A 17,895-nucleotide genomic window follows, 5' to 3' on the forward strand; every position below is an offset into this window, starting at 1 on the left:
CACGAGTGCTCTGCGTCTGCAACAGTGCACAGGCACAGAACGCTCCCAGCTGTGGGAGCATGATGGGGGAGCACATGCAGTCGAGCCGTACCTGCGCAGAAGAGTGCGGCCAGCCAGATTACCATGGGGGACTACAACACAACGGAGAGGGCGGCGAGGGAGCCTACACACCTCATGAGGCTGGAGGAAACCCCAGGTAAGCATAAATACACCACATCTCAGAGGCGGAACAGGTGACACAGGAGGACAAAAGAGGCACAGTGAGAAGAGAGGGAAGAACAGATGTAACATGAGGGAACAAAAGAGATTGGGGGGGAAAAAAGGCACAGGGGGACATGAGGTAACAGAGGAGGAACAGAGGTGACACGTGGAACAGATGTAACATAGGGGACAAAAGAGACGATGAACAGAGGTGACACGGGACAAAAAGGCACAGGGGAACAGAGGGGACACTGGGGAAATAAGGAACGGGACAGGAGGTGACACAGAGGGAGACAAGAGACACACGGGTAACACAGAGGGGGACAAAAAAGGCACAGGGGGAACAGGTGACATAGAGGAGGACAGAAGAGGCACAGAAATGAGTGTTCTGACTTAAGAACGGATTCAGATTAAGAACGAACCCACATTCTCTATCTCCTTCATTAACCAGAGACTACCTGTATTTTGCCACTTTATTAGGTATGTTTTGCTAGTACTGAATATGATTTATTTTTTTTGCCATCGGAACTGCCTTAATTCTTTAAGACATTCCTCAGAGATTTTTGGTCCATACTGGCATGATAGTGCCATGCAGTTAGCTCCGCCCACATCATGCCACGGTCAATCCCATCTTTGTTGTTCGCCTCACTGTTGTAACACTCCCCCCCCCCCCCCCCCCTCCCAAGGGCCTCTGGGTTGTGTTTTCCCCCCAGGCCAAGAGGTCCCAGTCCTCCCCTGTCTAGCAGGCGAGGGAACATGAGCAGGGTGGAATTCCAGCGATATCTAGCGTCTCACCGGCAAGTTGTTTTTCCGCTGAATGTCCGCAAAAGCGTGCCATGGCCGTATAAGACCGCCTGAAATGCCCACACGACTTCCTGGTCTGCTTCAGGACGTCCTCTAAGCCTGGGTACTTTGAGACAAATCTTTGCACGACCAGATTCAGCACATGTGCCATGCATTGCTGCCGTTGTCACACACCACGTTGCCGATCTCCAGCTGGTGCGGGGTCAGCCATTGCTCCACCTGTTTGTTAAGAGCAGCCAGGAGAGCTGCTCCAGTGTGATTCTGCGCTTTGAGGCAAGACATGTCTAAAATTGCGTGACACCGTCGTACCTGGCATGCAGCGTAGGCTCTGGGGAGATGGGGCTGTTTGGCTGGAGAGGAATAGGAGATGGCAGCACCGCTAGAGTTCAACTGCCACTCAGCCAAGGAGGAGGTTGACAGTGAAGAGGATGTAGCTGGAGGAGAAGGAGAGGAGGTGTCAGGAGGCTTGCCTGCAAGCCGTGGAGGTGTGACAAGTCGGTCCGCTGCGCAGCCACGTACTCCCTGCTTGCTGCCACCGGTCACCAGGTTGACCCAATGGGCTGTGTACGTAATGTAGCGGCCCTGCCCGTGCTTGGCAGACCAGGCATCCGTGGTCAGGTGGACCCAAAGCTCTTCGCAATAGATGACACCACTTGCCTCTGAACTGCACGGTACAGTTTGGGTATGGCCTTTCGTGAAAAATAAGTGCGGCCTGGTATCTTCCACTGCGGTGTCCCAATGGCCATAAATTTACGGAAAGCCTCTGACTCCACCAGCTTGTATGGTAATAGTTGGCGAGCTAATAGTTCCACCACACCAGCTGTCAGACGCCGGGCAAGAGGGGGACTGGCCGAAATTGGCTTCTTCCGCTCAAAGACTTCCTTCACGGACACCTGGCTACTGCTGTGGGCAGAGGAGCAGGAACCGCTCAAGGGCAGAGGCGGTGTGAAGGAGGGTGGCTGTGAAGGTTCAAGGGAGAAAGCGGATGAAGAGGATGCACCTGAAGGAGGAAGAGGAGAAGGAGGGTGGCTTGTCTTTTGAGGGGGCTGCTTTTCCTCAGGTGTTCTTCCCATAGCTGTTTGTGCATTTTCTCCAGGTGCCTTCGTAAGGCACTTGTCCCTACGTGAGTGTTGGCCTTTCCACGGCTCAATTTTTTGGAGGCAGAGAGAACAGATGGCTTTGCTCCTATCTGAGGCACACACGTTAAAATATTTCCAAACCGCTGAGCCCCCCTGGGGTGATGGCACTACGGTGGCATCAACAGCTGACCTTGAAGGGCATGTTTTTCTGGCTGGCCCTAGCTGGCGATACATGGCGCCGGACACTGCCCCCAGATGTTTCTGAGGACGAGCTCCCTCTGCTTCTATCATGGAGTGGTCTCCTCCTACTCCTCTCTGGCTCCCCGTCTGAACTGTCCCCCTGGTCATCTCCTCTATTGGGAACATACGTGGCATCCGTATAATCGTCATCATAATCCTCCTGCCCAGCTTCGCTTTCCTCAGACAACTCCACAACTGCACCAACTTCAGGTGGGTCATCATGCCCCTCCTCACACGTTACGTCGATACTATCGCCACCTAACTCAGGCGTATGAGGTGGTGTACCTGCGCCTTCTTCTTGTTGTTGCAGTAGTGGCTGTGAATCAGTGATTTTACCACCACCAAATAACTCCTGCGAAGTGTCAAATGCTGCGGATGTGGTGCTTGTTGTAGCGCTGGTGGCTGGGGGAGATGAGGTGTTCTGTGTTAAATACTCAAGCACGTCCTCACAATTTTGGGAAGTGATGGCACGTGCCTTCTTCTGAGCACTGTACTTTGGGCCAGCAACACCACCTCACACAGACCTGCCAGTGCCAGGTGGCCTTCCTCTGGGTCTGCCTCTACCTCTTCCTCTACCTGGTTTGTCCTTTTTGTCCATCTTGGGGGGAAGCTAGGTATATGCAGTGAGGTGAGTTCACTCAACACAAAAGGTAGCTATATGCAGTGAGGTGAGTTCACTCAACCCAAAGGTAGTTATATATGCATTGAGGTGAGTTCAATGAACACAGCAGGTAGTTAGATGCAGTCAGCTGGGTTCACTCAACACAAAGGTAGTTATATACAGTGAGGGGAGTTCACTCAACAGAAAAGGTAGATATGCAGTGAGGTGAGTTCACTCAACAGAAAAGGTAGATATGCAGTGAGGCGAGTTCACTCAACTTAAAAGGTAGTTATATGCAGTGAGGCAAGTTCACTCAACACAAAAGGTAGTTATGTGCAGCGAGGTGGGTTCACTCAACACAAACGTAGGTGTATGCAGTGATGAGGTGGGTTAGCTAAACACAACAGGTACTAGTAGTAGGTAAATGCAGTACTGGGTGGGTAGTACAATGTGCAGCTCCCTGTCACACACACACAGGTAGTCACTGAATGTGCTGCTGAATGCTGGTGGGCTGCTGGCAGTGGGACACACACATTATGAATTAGCAATGCTGTCTAAGCAACACAAGTGTCTCACACACACAGGTAGTAGTCACTGAATGTGCTGCTGCTGCTGCTGGCAGTGGGACACACAGTATGAATTAGCAATGCTGTCTAAACACCACAAGGGTCAGTTTCAAACACAGAAAAAAAAATTGATCACACGAGTAGGATGAGCTCTGAAAAGCTGTTCTGGGGCGCTATTATAGCAATAAGATTCAGCTAGGAGCAAGCTAAGAAGGCAAGAGCCTGACTAATCTGTCCCTAGGAGAACAAGTCTGCAGCAGCCGTCCCTAGTCTGTCTCTAGCAGGCACACGAGTGAGGCTAATGGCCGCCGAAGCCTGCCTTATATAAGGGGGGTGGGGCTCCAGGGCTTAGTGCAGCCGGATTGGCTACAATGCGCCTGCTGACTGTGATGCAGAGGGTCAAAGTTGACCCTCATAGAGCATTATGGGGCGAATCGAACTTCCGGGAAAGTTCGCCGGCAAAGACGAACCACCCGAGGTTCGCCGGCGAACCGTTCGGCCCACCTCTACTCCTATTTGCTATTATTGCACACAGCGTGCTGGGGAGCTGCGCTGCGTACGATCTTGTGGTAATTCCCTGGCTTTTCTTTGCATTACACTGACTCGGGACCTGGTGCAAAGGAAAGCCAGGACTTTCAGCTTTCCAAAAATGGTTAGATCTGGCTAGGGGAGCAAACAGAACATAAACAAGAAGCTGCCAAACTCTGCAGACAGGATAATACGTAAGTACGTAAGTATCTTCTGGTTATTTTTTCCATATCCCTTAGTTAAAAGGATAACTATTGCAAAACATTGCAAAACACCTTCATATAAATATACATTTCTACCAGAGTAAAATGCACTAAAATTACTATTTTCCTACGGCGACACTTACAGTAAGTAGTGAAAACCTGACAGATCTGTCAGGTTTTGGACTAGTCCATATCCTCATGGGGAATGCTCACATGGTTTTTGTATTTACAAGTAGAGATGTAGCGAACGGTTCGCCGGCAAACGGTTCCAGGCGAACATTGGGGGTTCGCGTTCACCTGCGCCAGGCGAACTTTTCCGGAAGTTCGATTCGCCCCATAATGCACTATGAGGGTCAACTTTGACCCTCTGCATCACAGTCAACAGGCACATTGTAGCCATTCAGGCTACAGTAAGCCCTGGAGCCCCCCCCCCCCCCCCCCCCTTATATAAGGCAGGGTCCGGCGGCCATTACGCTCACTCGTGTGCCTGCTAGTGAGAGGAAAGGGACAGCTGCTGCAGACTTGTTCTTCTAGGGACAGATTAGTTAGGTTCTTGGCTGCTTAGTTTGCTCCTGGCTGATTGTTATTGCTTTTATAGCACCCTAGCTCTTGTCAGAGCTCATCCTGTACTTTTTTTTTTACTGTGTGTCAAACTGACACTTTTGTTGCATGCACAGCCTTGCTAATTGATAGCGTGTGTGTGCCACTGCCAGCAGCCCAGCACATTCAGTGACTGACTGCCTGTGTGTGTGACAGGGAGCTGCACATTTTACTACCCAGTACTGCATATACCCAGTACCTGTTGTGTTTACTTAACCCACCTCATCACTGCATATACCTAGCTTTGTGTTGAGTGAACCCAGCTCACTGCATATACCTACTACCTGTTATGTGCAGTGATGAGGTGGGTTAAGTAAACACAACAGGTAGTAGGTATATGCAGTGAGCTGGGTTCACTCAACACTACAGGTAGTTATGTGCAGTGATGAGGTGGGTTAAGTAAACACAACTACCTGTAGTGTTGAGTGAACCCAGCTCACTGCATATACCTACTACCTGTTGTGTTTACTTAACCCACCTCATCACTGCACATAACTACCTGTAGTGTTGAGTGAACCCAGCTCACTGCATATACCCACTACCTGTTGTGTTGAGTGAACCCAGCTCACTGCATATACCTACTACCTGTTGTGTTGAGTGAACCCAGCTCACTGCATATACCTACTACATGTTGTGTTAAGTGAACCCAGCTCACTGCATATACCTACTACCTGTTGCGTTTACTTAACCCACCTCATCAGTGCACATAACTACCAGTTGTGTTGAGTAAACCCAGCTCACTGCATATACCTAGCATCCCCCCGAGATGGACAAAATGGACAAACCAGGTAGAGGAAGAGGTAGAGGTAGACCCACAGGAAGGCCACCAGGCACCGGCAGGTCTGTGCGAGGTGGTGTTGCTGTGATTTCGTGCGGACCTGCCCCAAAATACAGTGCTCAGAAGGCACGTGCCATCACTTCCCAAAATCGTGAGGAGGTGATTGAGTATTTAACACAGAACACCTCATCTCCCGCAGCCACCAGCGCTACAACAAGCACCACATCCGCTGCATTTGACACTTCGCAGGAGTTATTTGGTGGTGGTGGTGGTGAAATCACCGATTCACAGCCACTACTGCAACAACAAGAAGAAGGCACAGGTACACCACCTCCTACGTCTGAGTTAGGTGGCGATAGTATGGACGTAACGTGTGTGGATGATGGACCACCTGAAGTTGGTGCAGTTGAGGAGGTTTCTGAGGAAACGCAGCTGGCCAGGAGGATTATGATGACGATTATACGGATACAACATATGTTCCCGGTAGAGGAGATGACCAGGGGGACAGTTCAGAGGAGGATTCAGAGAGGACTAGGAGGAGACGACTCCATGATAGAAGCAGAGGGAGCTCGTCCTCAGAAACATCTGGGGGCAGTGTCCGGCACCATGTATCGCCAACTATGGCCAGACAGCCAACATGCCCTTCAACGTCAGCTGCTGATGCCACCGTAGCGCCATCAGCCCAGGGGGGCTCAGCGGTTTGGAAATTTTTTAATGTGTGTGTCTCAGATCGGAGCAAAGCCATCTGTTGTCTCTGCCAGCAAAAATTGAGCCGTGGAAAGGCCAACTCTCACGTAGGGACAAGTGCCTTACGAAGGCACCTGGAGAGAAGGCACAAACAGCTATGGCAAGAACACCGGAGGAAAAGCAGCACCCCTCAAAAGACAAGCCGCGGAGAACAACCGCGGCAGCCGTCACAGGGGGCTTCTGCTGCTCCACATTCCCATGGTATTGTTCGTGGCTGGGGGGAGGAAGAATGGATACACTTTCAAACAATTTAAAAATACAACCATCTATCATTTTCAAAAAAATTAAAAAAAAAGGGCAAAAAAAAACTTGCCCTCCGTAAAACATTCTTGGCAAATGCTTTCGACTTGGTTTGTCTTCCGCTGGCTCAAGGGTCCATCTGACCACAGATGCCTGGTCTGCAAAGCACGGTCAGGGCAGCTACAGCATGGGTCTCAGCAGGCTCCCACTTCGGGCCGGAATCCAACCTTCATTCCCCGCGGTGACAATGGCAGACATGCCCTCCATAACGGATTCCCGTTAAAGGATTTAAAGTTAATTCATTTCAAATACACAGCAGGGCCTCGAAAGTCCGCCTCCTGTATTGTTATTTTTGGTCACTACTTCGGGGCGGGCGTGCATGCCTGCCTGCTGCCCTCCTTGGATGTGTAGTGGTAGCCCTTTCTCAGGCTCCACACCGGATTCCATCCCTCATTCCCCAGCCATTACCCGGGGTCACAAATGGCAGACTTGCCCGCCTCCATATGATTCTCGTGAAAGGAATGTGGTGTCATCTTTGCCCGCCATAACTGGTTCTCGTTAAAGGATTTAAAGTACATTCATTTCAAATACACAGCAGGGCCTCAAAAGCCCTCCTCCTGTATTGTTATTTTTGGTCACTACCCCGGGGCGGGCGGGCATGCCTGCCCGCTGCCCTCCTTGGATGTGTAGTGGTAGCCATTGCTCAGGCTCCACACCGGATTCAAACCCCTCATTCCCCGGACATTACCCGGGGTCACAATGGCAGACTTGCCCGCCTCCACAGGATTCTCATTGTAGCGGTACTGAAGAAGTACACAGCAAGTAGAAAATGTAATTTAAAAACAAAACGTAAGCTTTTTAACAATGCCATGGAAAGTTGAGAAGGAAGTCACACATTACCTGATATCACTGAGTGAGGAAGAGCAATCTCGCCATGTTGCGCAGTAGTCCAGCATGGCCGTCACTACACAAACAGCTGTTTGCGGTGCGTTACACAGTGAGTTTGGTGTGTCAGTGTGAAGCAGTACTCTAATTACACTCCCTGATTGATGTATACACATGCAAGATGTTTGAAAGCACGTTAGGCCTGAAATTTAGCATTCAATGTGATTTCTGCCCTTAAAGAGAACCCGAGGTGGGAATTACTAATACTATTGGGGCACAGAGGCTGGTTGTGCACACTAAGACCAGCCTCTGTTGCCCCATCGTATGCCTCCATGCACCCGCCCGTGTCCCTTCCCTCCCGCTGATAGGAGGGAAGTGACGCGGGCGAGTAGCGGCGATGCGGAGGAGGCGGGGGAGCGGCGCTGATAGACAGAGCTAAGGTAAACATTGTGCTGGCGACGCGATGCGTGTCGCCAACACTGCGGGGTCTATAGCGGCGAGCAGGGGGGACATGGAGGCATACGATGGGGCAACAGAGGCTGGTCTTAGTGTGCACAACCAGCCTCTGTGCCCCAATAGTATTAGTAATTCCCACCTCGGGTTCTCTTTAAAACGCTGCTTTGCGTCACATCCAGATTTTTCCCCGGGACTTTTGGCATGTATCCCACTCCGCCATGCCCCCCTCCAGGTGTTAGACCCCTTGAAACATCTTTTTCATCACTTTTGTGGCCAGCATAATTTTTTCTATTTTTCAAAGTTCGCCTCCCCATTGAAGTCTATTGCGGTTCGCAAACTTTTTCGCGAACCGAACCTTCCGCAGAAGTTCGCGAACCCGGTTCGCGAACCGAAAATCAGAGGTTCGCAACATCTCTATTTACAAGAGCTCTTACAGAGCGGCAATTGCCCAGTTCTAATGCCAAAATAGTTTGCAAATAAGTAGGGAAGCTGGTTGACATATTTGTATATCTCCTTTTGAGGAACAATTGTAAAGATAATACTTAAAGAGACACTGAAGCGAAAAAAAAAAATATGATATAATGAATTGGTTGTGTACTATGAATAATTACTAGAAGATTAGCAGCAAAGAAAATATTCTCATACTTTTATTTTCAGGTATATAGTGTTTTTTCTAACATTGCATTATTCTATAATATGTGCAGATTACACAACACTCAGCATTCAAAATGATTCTTTCAGAGCAGTCTGTGAAGTAATGACATCTCCTCTGGCAGAGGAAAAGTAAATAGTCCAGGAACAGTTGAGATAATAAAAGTCAGATAACAGCCCTCTCCACCACTGAGGGCCCTTTTTCACCAGCGCGTTTGCGCTGGCTGAATCGCAAAAACGCAAACAGCTAGTGATTTTACAATCGCTACGGTTTGCTTTTTAACATAGGAATCGCGGTAGGTCATTTCCACTACCGCGATTCGTTTTTGTCAGGAACGCGTACGCGCGGCGGAGCGATATTTGCCGCGATTTTGCTATGCAGTGCATAGGATAGCAAAATCGCGGCGGCGAACGTCGGGGAATCGCCGGTAATTGCGATTCAGCAATCGCTAGCGTTCAGCATGAACGCTAGCAACTGCAGGTGGAAAAAGGGCCCTAACTTAATTGGAGAGCTTAATGGCTTGTTTGCATAGAGATAACTGGAGTTTCTCAACTCTTCCTGTACTGGAAACAATTAGACTGATGTATCTGATCTTAATGTTTTATTTCTTAGCTGTACTACACATACAAATCATAATATCATAATTTTTTTTTCGCTTCAGTGTCTCTTTAAAGTGTACATTTTACAATTTTTTTGCGAGAGTGTAAATCTGACAAAATTGTAAGTACTTTGTTGAGGCTTATTGGTTTGTAAGTGTACACATAGACACTTCTCTAATATTTCCATGGTTGCCACAAATTTTTAGGCACAGGGTAAGATCTCAGATATAATTAATTTACTCACGAATTAGGACTCATTTTATCTACTGTAGATTTCGATTGACTGGAATTTCTGGTTTCATCCTTTGAACTGTGTATCCACTTCAAGGACCGGCACCACACAAAAGTATTTATAGCTCAGTGCTCATTTATTATATCATCAAAGATAATGACAGGCAACAACAGCCCGCTGTTGCTCCAACTTGATAAAGGCCATTTGGCCGAAACAGCGGGCTGTCCCATTGCCTGTCATTATCTTTGATGATATAATAAAAGAGCACTGAGCTATAAATACTTTTGTGTGGTGCCGGTCCTTGAAGTGGATACACAGGTCAAAGGATGACTCCTGGATCCATATTGTTGCAATCCTTTGACCTGTGATGATCATTTAAGGGGCTGGATTCATTTGTGTTGAGCTTATGATATGCAATTTGGTTTGTATCTTAAAGCGGATTGAAAGGATTTATTAAGGTGCTATTCATTTCAACCTGATATTTAAAGACATACACTTTTCTGATGTCCTTAAAGAGACACTGAAGCAAATAAATTTCACCTTTTTTACCTTATTATTCGCTTTAGTAGTCTCAGCACAAGTAAACCGCCGCATCTCCGCCGCAAAACGAGGGGTTTAAACCCCCAAATCACCGGGCAAACATCCACGACCAACTTGGTCGTGGATTTTGCTGCGCTGAGAGGCAGAGCTTTCAGCCGCAGCTCTGCCTCTCCTGACATCAATAGACGAGCTGATCTCTGCCTCTCCCTGCCCCTCTCTATGAAGAAAAAGTGAGACGGGCGGGGAGAGGCGGCGCTCTGCCGCGATTGACATCAGAAGAGGCAGAGCTGAAGCTGAAAGCACTGCCTCTTTCAGGAAGCGCCGGCCAGATTGCCCCCCGGGAATTTGTGGGGTCTAAAGAGCTCGTTTAGCGGCGGGGATGTGGCGGTTTACTTGTGCTGAGTGTACTGAAGCGAATTATAAGGTAAAAAGGGCAAAATTAATTCACTTTAGTCTCTCTTTAAAGGTAGCCATACACTGGTCGATTTGCCATCAGATTCGACCAACAGATAGATCCCTCTCTGATCGAATTTGATCAGAGAGGGATCGTATGGCTGCCTTTACTGCAAACAGATTGTGAATCGATTTCAGCATGAAAAAAGTTGACTTACCAGCCGATGAAGAGTGTATCAATGCCAGGCCGAAAAGGAAAGCTACAATACCAGCCCTCATGTCATCAAGAGAGACAGACTGTTGGGGATAAACCGCTACTGTGATAAGTCTAGTAATTTATATATAATCAACTGTGGTCTGGTGAGTCCTCTTAACCTTTACAGGTCCACGTGATCCTTACTGAAGAACTGCATCATTGTATAACTAAACAAAACAGTTCTAAGAAGATTTAGATCATGTTGTACAGCTTCCAAGACTATGAAAATCTAAAATTATTAGTTAATGGGATTAATAAAACATATAATTATTGAAAGTCAAGAAACAGCTACTCCACTTACATTTTAGGAAATTCAAGTACATCCAGGGCCGGATTTGTATTTTCCAGTGCCCAAGACCAGCTACCACCAAACATTAGGAGATAGCACTGTCCCGTCCCACACCAGGAAGTAGGGAAGATGCACGGAGCTCCAGAATTCAGGCTGTGTGTGTAGAAAAGCAGGGCGGCTTCTGCAAACCTGCATCACACACCTGAAACAGGCATGTGGCTAACACCTGATCTGCTGTATGCTTGTTCAGGGTCTAGGGCTGAAAGTAAAAGGAGTGCTGAAATGTGAAAATTGCTCTGGTCCATAAGGGGAACACCACCTATAGTGGTCGAGTGGTTAAAGGCAATCTTAAGTGACCTAAAGAAGTTCAACTTACTTGGGGTTCTTCCAGCCCCTGTAGTCCTACATGTCCATCCATGGGCGACGTAGAAAATTTTCCAGGGGGGGGGGCCTTAAAAAGAGGGGGGGAGAAGTACCAAAAATTGGGGGTACAAAAATGGGGCTACGTCATGTGGCGCGCCTAGCGCTCCCCTGAAAAATGGGTGTGGTCATGGACCACAATGTGGGTGTGGTCGCGGGTGGAGACAAGTTTACATGAACTTAGTAATGGTGGGACATTAGATTAGGACAGTGGTGGCAAACCTTTTGGAGGTCGAGTGCACAAACTGCAACCCAAAAGTCACTTATCTATCAAAGTGCCAACAGCAATTTAAACTAAATACAAACATTTTAACTCATACATGAACATTATGGAAAATCCAAGTTGAAAATAAACTGTGAAGATAAACAATGTCATCCATCCTACTCCTGAAAAATATATTCATTTTTTTTAGAACCTCCCAGTTTCATTTTCTGTTTTAAAAAGCTGAAAAGTAGGTTTAATGCTATTGTCTCATATGATGATGATTTAGATTTTTCCATAGTCTCGCAGTTAGCAATCATGTGACCCCCAACAAGACAAATTCAGCAATCATGAGGCCCCCCCAGCAAGACAAATTCAGCAATCAGGTGACCCACAACAAGACAAATTCAGCAATCATGAGGCCCCCAACAAGAAAAATTCAGCAATCTTGAGGCCCCCAACAAGAAAAATTCAGCAATCTTGGAAATCGACCAGAAGGCAAATCGGACATGTTGAAAATAATCGATCTGACAGTAAATCGACCATAAAATCTCATAGTGTGTATCCAGCATTAAAATTGCCTATTTATCTCTCCTATCCTGTTTTTAGCATTTATTGTCAGATTTAGGAGAAATGTGCTAAGAAAAATGAAAATCATATTTCTGCTGGTGTCCATCTTTACTGTTTCTTTGTGATGCCAAAAGTGATAACACATCTGCCTTTATTATTTTCAACCAAGATCAGAGTTAATTTTCCCTCCCTACTCCCCCAGCTTACTGTCCCTCCTACAACAAACATCACCTAGACAACACGCTTATAACACTGTGTAAACTCTTCAAATGAAGGGGGTTCCAATTACCTTCTGGTCATAGTGTCCTTATCTTGTCCCAAATAGGAAGCTTCCTGTTATTTGCATGCAGAGATAAGCTTGTTACTGCAGCTAAAAAAAAAGTGTTCCCACAATCCCGCTGTTGCAGCACAGTTCCTGCTGCCAAAGGACAGCCGAGGTGACATGTGACATGATGAGATAGACATGGGTATGTACAGTGCCTAGCACACAAATAACTATGCTGTGTTCCTTTTTTTCTTCCTCTGCCTGAAAAAGTTAAATATCAGGTAAGTAAGTGACAATTTCTGTCCGGGTCGGGACTGGGTCGGACTGGGTCAGACTATAGCATAACCTTCACTGATAAGCAATTACAGCCATAAAACACTTTTCTGTCAGTAAATGGCTTCTGAAAGCAGGAAAAGAGATAAAAAGGTTCAATAATTTGCAGATTTGAGCTCTAGCATACTTCAATGAAGGTGTCATTGAGCAGAGACAATGAAACAGTAAAAACTTAAAAACTAGATTTAAATATAAAATAAAACTCTGGGATATCTATAAAAGTCATTTTTAGAAGACTGAGGATAGATCAAATTGTTTTTCTCATCAGTTTATTTTCACCTCAGGTGTCCTTTAAGGAAAAGCACCCAGATCAGATAAAAAGAAAAAAAAAATTGGAAACTCATAGGAATATTTTTTTAAGGGTATCCATATATTTTTGGGGCACTAACTGCTTTTTAGACAAGGTTTTTGTTTTTGATGTTACAACCCCCTGTAGTGTTTCCAGATACCACACGAGAGCAGCTTTACTGCACATGTTATTAGGGGTTTATCATAAAGCAATAGGGCAAGGATTGGAGCTATTCTGCTAAATGCACAAGTAAAGGTGCCCATACACTCGTCAGATTGGCAGCAGATAGATAAGAAATGCATCTGATGATCTATCTGATGCGTTTTTAGAACATTTTTTACCAGGATAGAATTCCAATAGATTTCAGTTTGAAATCTATTGAAATTCGATCTGATGGCATTTTTTTGCCATCAGATTTCCATTAAGGCCAATGCAAACTGATAAGCAATCTCAGATCGACCTAAATTTTCCATCCTGCCTGGTCGACGGAAATCCATCGAAATCGATCGAAATCGGCCATCGATCGGTCGATTGACCAACCGATTTGCAAACGATCAATCGATCGATCGGGATCGATCGGTCGGCCAGAAAATCGGCTGAGTGTATGGGCCCCTTAAGAAATGTCCCTGCCCAGCTTGGCTGATATTACATCTCCCATGAGAAAGACTATGAAATGACAAATGTCCAGGTTAATTCATAATTTGTTCCTCTGAAATCCTAGATGTTTAATCAGCCCCAGCCCTTTTCTGATATTTTCTTAACATTTTCTGGTGGGATTTATTCTTCTAACCTTACCAAAGTGAAGTATATTCTCAGAGGATCTGCTATCATAAGGTCAGGCTTTTTATCAGCTCAATCTTATCAATCTTAAATCCTTAAAAGGAGGATAACAATGTTTTTGGATTTTATGCAAAGAACTACAGGTCTCAGCATGTCTGACTATATCCACTGCTGCAGAGAAAAATATAGAAACAGCTTATGGATGGTATGTAGACCATCAAGATAGCTAAAGCTATTGGGGTAGATGCGCTCGGCCTTGAAAAGCACATAATGCCAGAAGAGTTAAGGGGGCCATACATTAGCCGACCAACCAACCAATCGACCATCCAATTCGATTATGATAATCGAATTGGATGAAAATTGGTGCTGCCAAGTGCATGCCTGACCGACAAAGCGACCAATTTCGGGACAGAAATTGGCCGCACGGTTGGTTGCGCATGCTGGAAGATGTCGGGCCGAAGTTGGTTGGTCGGGTGTGCGGCGGCAGGGGCGTTTCTAGGGTCCTTGGAGATCGAGGGCACCTGTGGGCACCAGGTGGGGAGCGGCAAAAAATGGGCATGGCCATGAGGTGAGTGGGCGTGGCCATGGGTGGGGCCAAATGTACATGAACTTAGCAGCGGTGTAAGCTACAGATAACGGGCCTGCCCATCGAAATATTGGATGGAGCCCCCTGTCCTTTATTTAGATAATTTACAATCAGTATAGGCATAGATCAAAGATGTATACGCACATACAATTTTGATTGGTCAATCACTGACCCCCAATTTTACCACCCCCCTGCAATAAGTGGGCCAACAGACAATTTTATGAACAGAGCTAAAATTAGCTAATCAAAATTGTATGTGTGTACCAGGCTTTACAGCTAATACTGTACATACTGAAAGTAGCAGGGATCAGTATACAATATAGCTGGTTTACAATCAGTAAAGGCACAGAGTAACACCTTACACTGTACACACTGGAGGTAAATCAGCACTCAGTGCAGGCACTAGAGAACAGCGTATACTGTACATACTGTAGGCAGCAGAATTCAGCACACTGCAGCTAGCGTGCCAAAAATATGGGGATCACGTTGTGCGGCGTGCTTATCGCGCTGCACCGAAACATAGGTGGGCCATGGACCAGAATATAGGTGTGGTAACAGGTGGAGACAAATTTACATGAACCTAGCAATGGTGGGACATTAGATTATGACAGTGGTGGCGAACCTTTTGGAGGCCGAGTGCCCAAACTGCAACCCAAAAGTCACTTATCTATCGCAAAGTGGCAACAGCAATTTAAACTAAATACTGTACAAATGTTTTAACTCATACATGAACATTATGGAAAATCCAAGTTGAAAATAAAACTGAAGATAAACAATTTCATCCATCCTACTCCTGAAAAATGTATTCAATTTTTTAGAACCTCCCAGTTTTATTTTCTGTTTTAAAAAGCTAAAAAAGTAGGTTTAGGCTGGTTTCACACCAGGACGTTGCGTTTTAGGGGACGTTATGGTCGCATAACGTGCCCCTAACGCAACGCCTGGTGCTTTCTAATGTGGACGTCAGAGTGAGCCGCGTTGTGCAGCTCACTCTGGCGTCCGTGATGCCGTGATGCGCACTCTTGGACGCATGTGGCATCACGTGGTCCCGCCCGGCCAATCGCCGCACAGAGCGGCCGCTCCAGGAGGTAAACACTGCACGTCACTGAGTGCAGTGAATATTAGCCATGTGCTTGGCCGCTCTCCGCTCCTCCCCAACATTACAGCGCATGTGCAAGCAGTCTAACGCGGCTCTGCCGCTTATAAAGTACTGCATGCAGTACGTTCTGTTATAGCGCAGCGTTACTGAGTAACGCAACGTGGGCACTGTGAACAGCCCATTGATTTTTCATTGCTGTGCGGTGGGCTGCGTTACAGGCTGCTCTAACGTGCGCCTGTAACATCCCACTGTGAAACCAGCCTTAATGCTATTGTCTCATATGATAAGGATTCAGCTTTTCCCATAGTCTCACAGTTAGCAATCATGTGACCCCCAACAAGACAAATTCAGCAATCATGACGCCTCCAACAAATCATGAGCCCCCCAACAAGACAAATTCAGCAGTCATGAGGCACATAAATAGACAGCATTTCACATAAATAGGCAGAATGCCCCCTTAATATGGTAGCCCCCCCCCCCCCCCCCAGGTTAGCTAGTGAGTGACAGGGACCCCCAGGTTAGCTAGTGAGTGACAGGGACCCCCAGGTTAGCTAGTGAGTGACAGGGACCCCCAGGTTAGCTAGTGAGTGCCAGGGAGCCCCTTCAGGCAGTGAGTGAGTGCCAGGGAACCCCTTCAGGCAGTGAGTGAGTGCCAGGGAGCCCCTTCAGGCAGTGAGTGAGTGCCAGGGAGCCCCTTCAGGCAGTGAGTGAGTGCCAGGGAGCCCCTTCAGGCAGTGAGTGAGTGCCAGGGAGCCCCTTCAGGCAGTGAGTGAGTGCCAGGGAGCCCCTTCAGGCAGTGAGTGAGTGCCAGGGAGCCCCTTCAGGCAGTGAGCGAGTGCCAGGGAGCCCCATTAGGAAGTGAGCGAGTGACAGGGAGCCCCATTAGGAAGTGAGTGACAGGGAGCCCCATTAGGAAGTGAGTGAGTGACAGGGAGCCCCATTAGGAAGTGAGTGAGTGACAGGGAGGCCCTTTAGGCAGTGAGTGAGTGCCAGGGAGCCCTATTAGGAAGTGAGTGAGTGCCAGGGAGTCCCTTTAGGCAGGGAGTGAGTGAAAGGGAGGCCCTTTAGGTAGTGAGTGAGTGACAGGGAGCCCCATTAGGGAGTGAGTGAGTGCCAGGGAGTCCCTTTAGGCAGGGAGTGAGTGACGGAGTCCCTTTAGGTAGTGAGTGAGTGACAGGGAGTCCCTTTAAGCAGTGAGTGAGTGCCAGGGAACCCCTTTAGGTGTTGAGTGAGCCCCTTTAGGCAGTGAGTGAGTGCCAGGGAGCCCCTTTAGGCAGTGAGTGAGTGCCAGGGAGCCCCTTTAGGCAGTGAGTGAGTGCCAGGGAGCCCCTTTAGGCAGTGAGTGAGTGCCAGGGAGGCCCCTTTAGGTAGTGAGTGAGTGCCAGGGAGCCCCTTTAGGCAGTGAGTGAGTGCCAGGGAGCCCCTTTAGGCAGTGAGTGAGTGCCAGGGAGCCCCTTTAGGTAGTGAGTGAGTGACAGGGAAGCCCCCCCTCTAGCCACCGCCACTCCCCCCTCACCTGGCAGTGTATTCAGACATTTCTCAAAAACTATAAGGTCTTTTTGAAAACTTTTTTTGCATCTTGTTGAGTAGATTCTGCTTAATAAACCCTGGAAATTTGGTGTTTCTAGGACTTACGGGGGCTTTGCTATTAACCGCTAAAGTCGGCGGATTTTTACTGTAATGTAAATGCAGAAAATAGGCAGATGCGGATTTTCTGCATTTTACATTACAGTAAAAATCCGCCGACTTTAGCAGTTAATAGCAAATCTCCCATAAGTCCTAGAAACACCAAATTTTCAGGGTTTATTAAGCAGAATCTCCTGAACAAGATGCAAAAAAAAAAAGTTTTCAAAAAGACCTTATAGTTTTTGAGAAAATCGATGTTAAAGTCGGGCGGAATTTCCGCGATTTCCGGCGGAAATCCACCTAACACACTTGCATTACCGATTTCCGCATTCCGATGCGGAAATGCAATTTCCGATCGGAATTTCGGAAATTGCATTTCCGTGGAATCCGAATGAGCATCCCTAGTGGCCGTGTCCATAACATACAGTTGGTGTGGCCAATTAAAATTTCCTAGTAAGAGTGCAGCCCAAAGACGGTGGGGGATGTTTTCTCCTCGGGTAGGAGTAAAGTGACCCTAAAAAAGCAAGTAGGAAATTAGCCAGTGTTCTCTCGCACAAAATAGTGGTAGGTATTAGATTGTGAGCTCCCCTGAGAAAAGTCAGTAACATGACTATGTTCTCTGCAAAGTGCTGCAGAAGATGCCAGTGCTATATAAATAAATAATAATATGGTAGGACATTAGACTATGGCAGGATTAGATTGTAAGCTCCTCAGAGGATAGTCAGTGCCATGACTACATACTCTGAAGTACTGCTGAAGATGGCAGTACAATATAGTACAGTAGTAATGGCAGCATGGTGGTGTAGTGGTTAGCGCTCTCACCTTGCAGCGCTGGGTTC

At 47.2% G+C, this 17,895-nt stretch overlaps 1 protein-coding gene across 1 annotated transcript in view; it reads right to left on the reverse strand.

The window, feature by feature from the left end:
* The window catches only part of LOC137534031 (C-type lectin domain family 2 member B-like), a 150,333-nt gene that overhangs the window by 127,295 nt on the left and 5,143 nt on the right, over positions 1 to 17,895 (reverse strand). The window lies entirely within an intron of this gene.

The sequence above is a fragment of the Hyperolius riggenbachi genome, chromosome 10 (assembly GCF_040937935.1).
Source record: "Hyperolius riggenbachi isolate aHypRig1 chromosome 10, aHypRig1.pri, whole genome shotgun sequence".
In the NCBI taxonomy this organism is placed as follows: Eukaryota; Metazoa; Chordata; class Amphibia; order Anura; family Hyperoliidae; genus Hyperolius; species Hyperolius riggenbachi.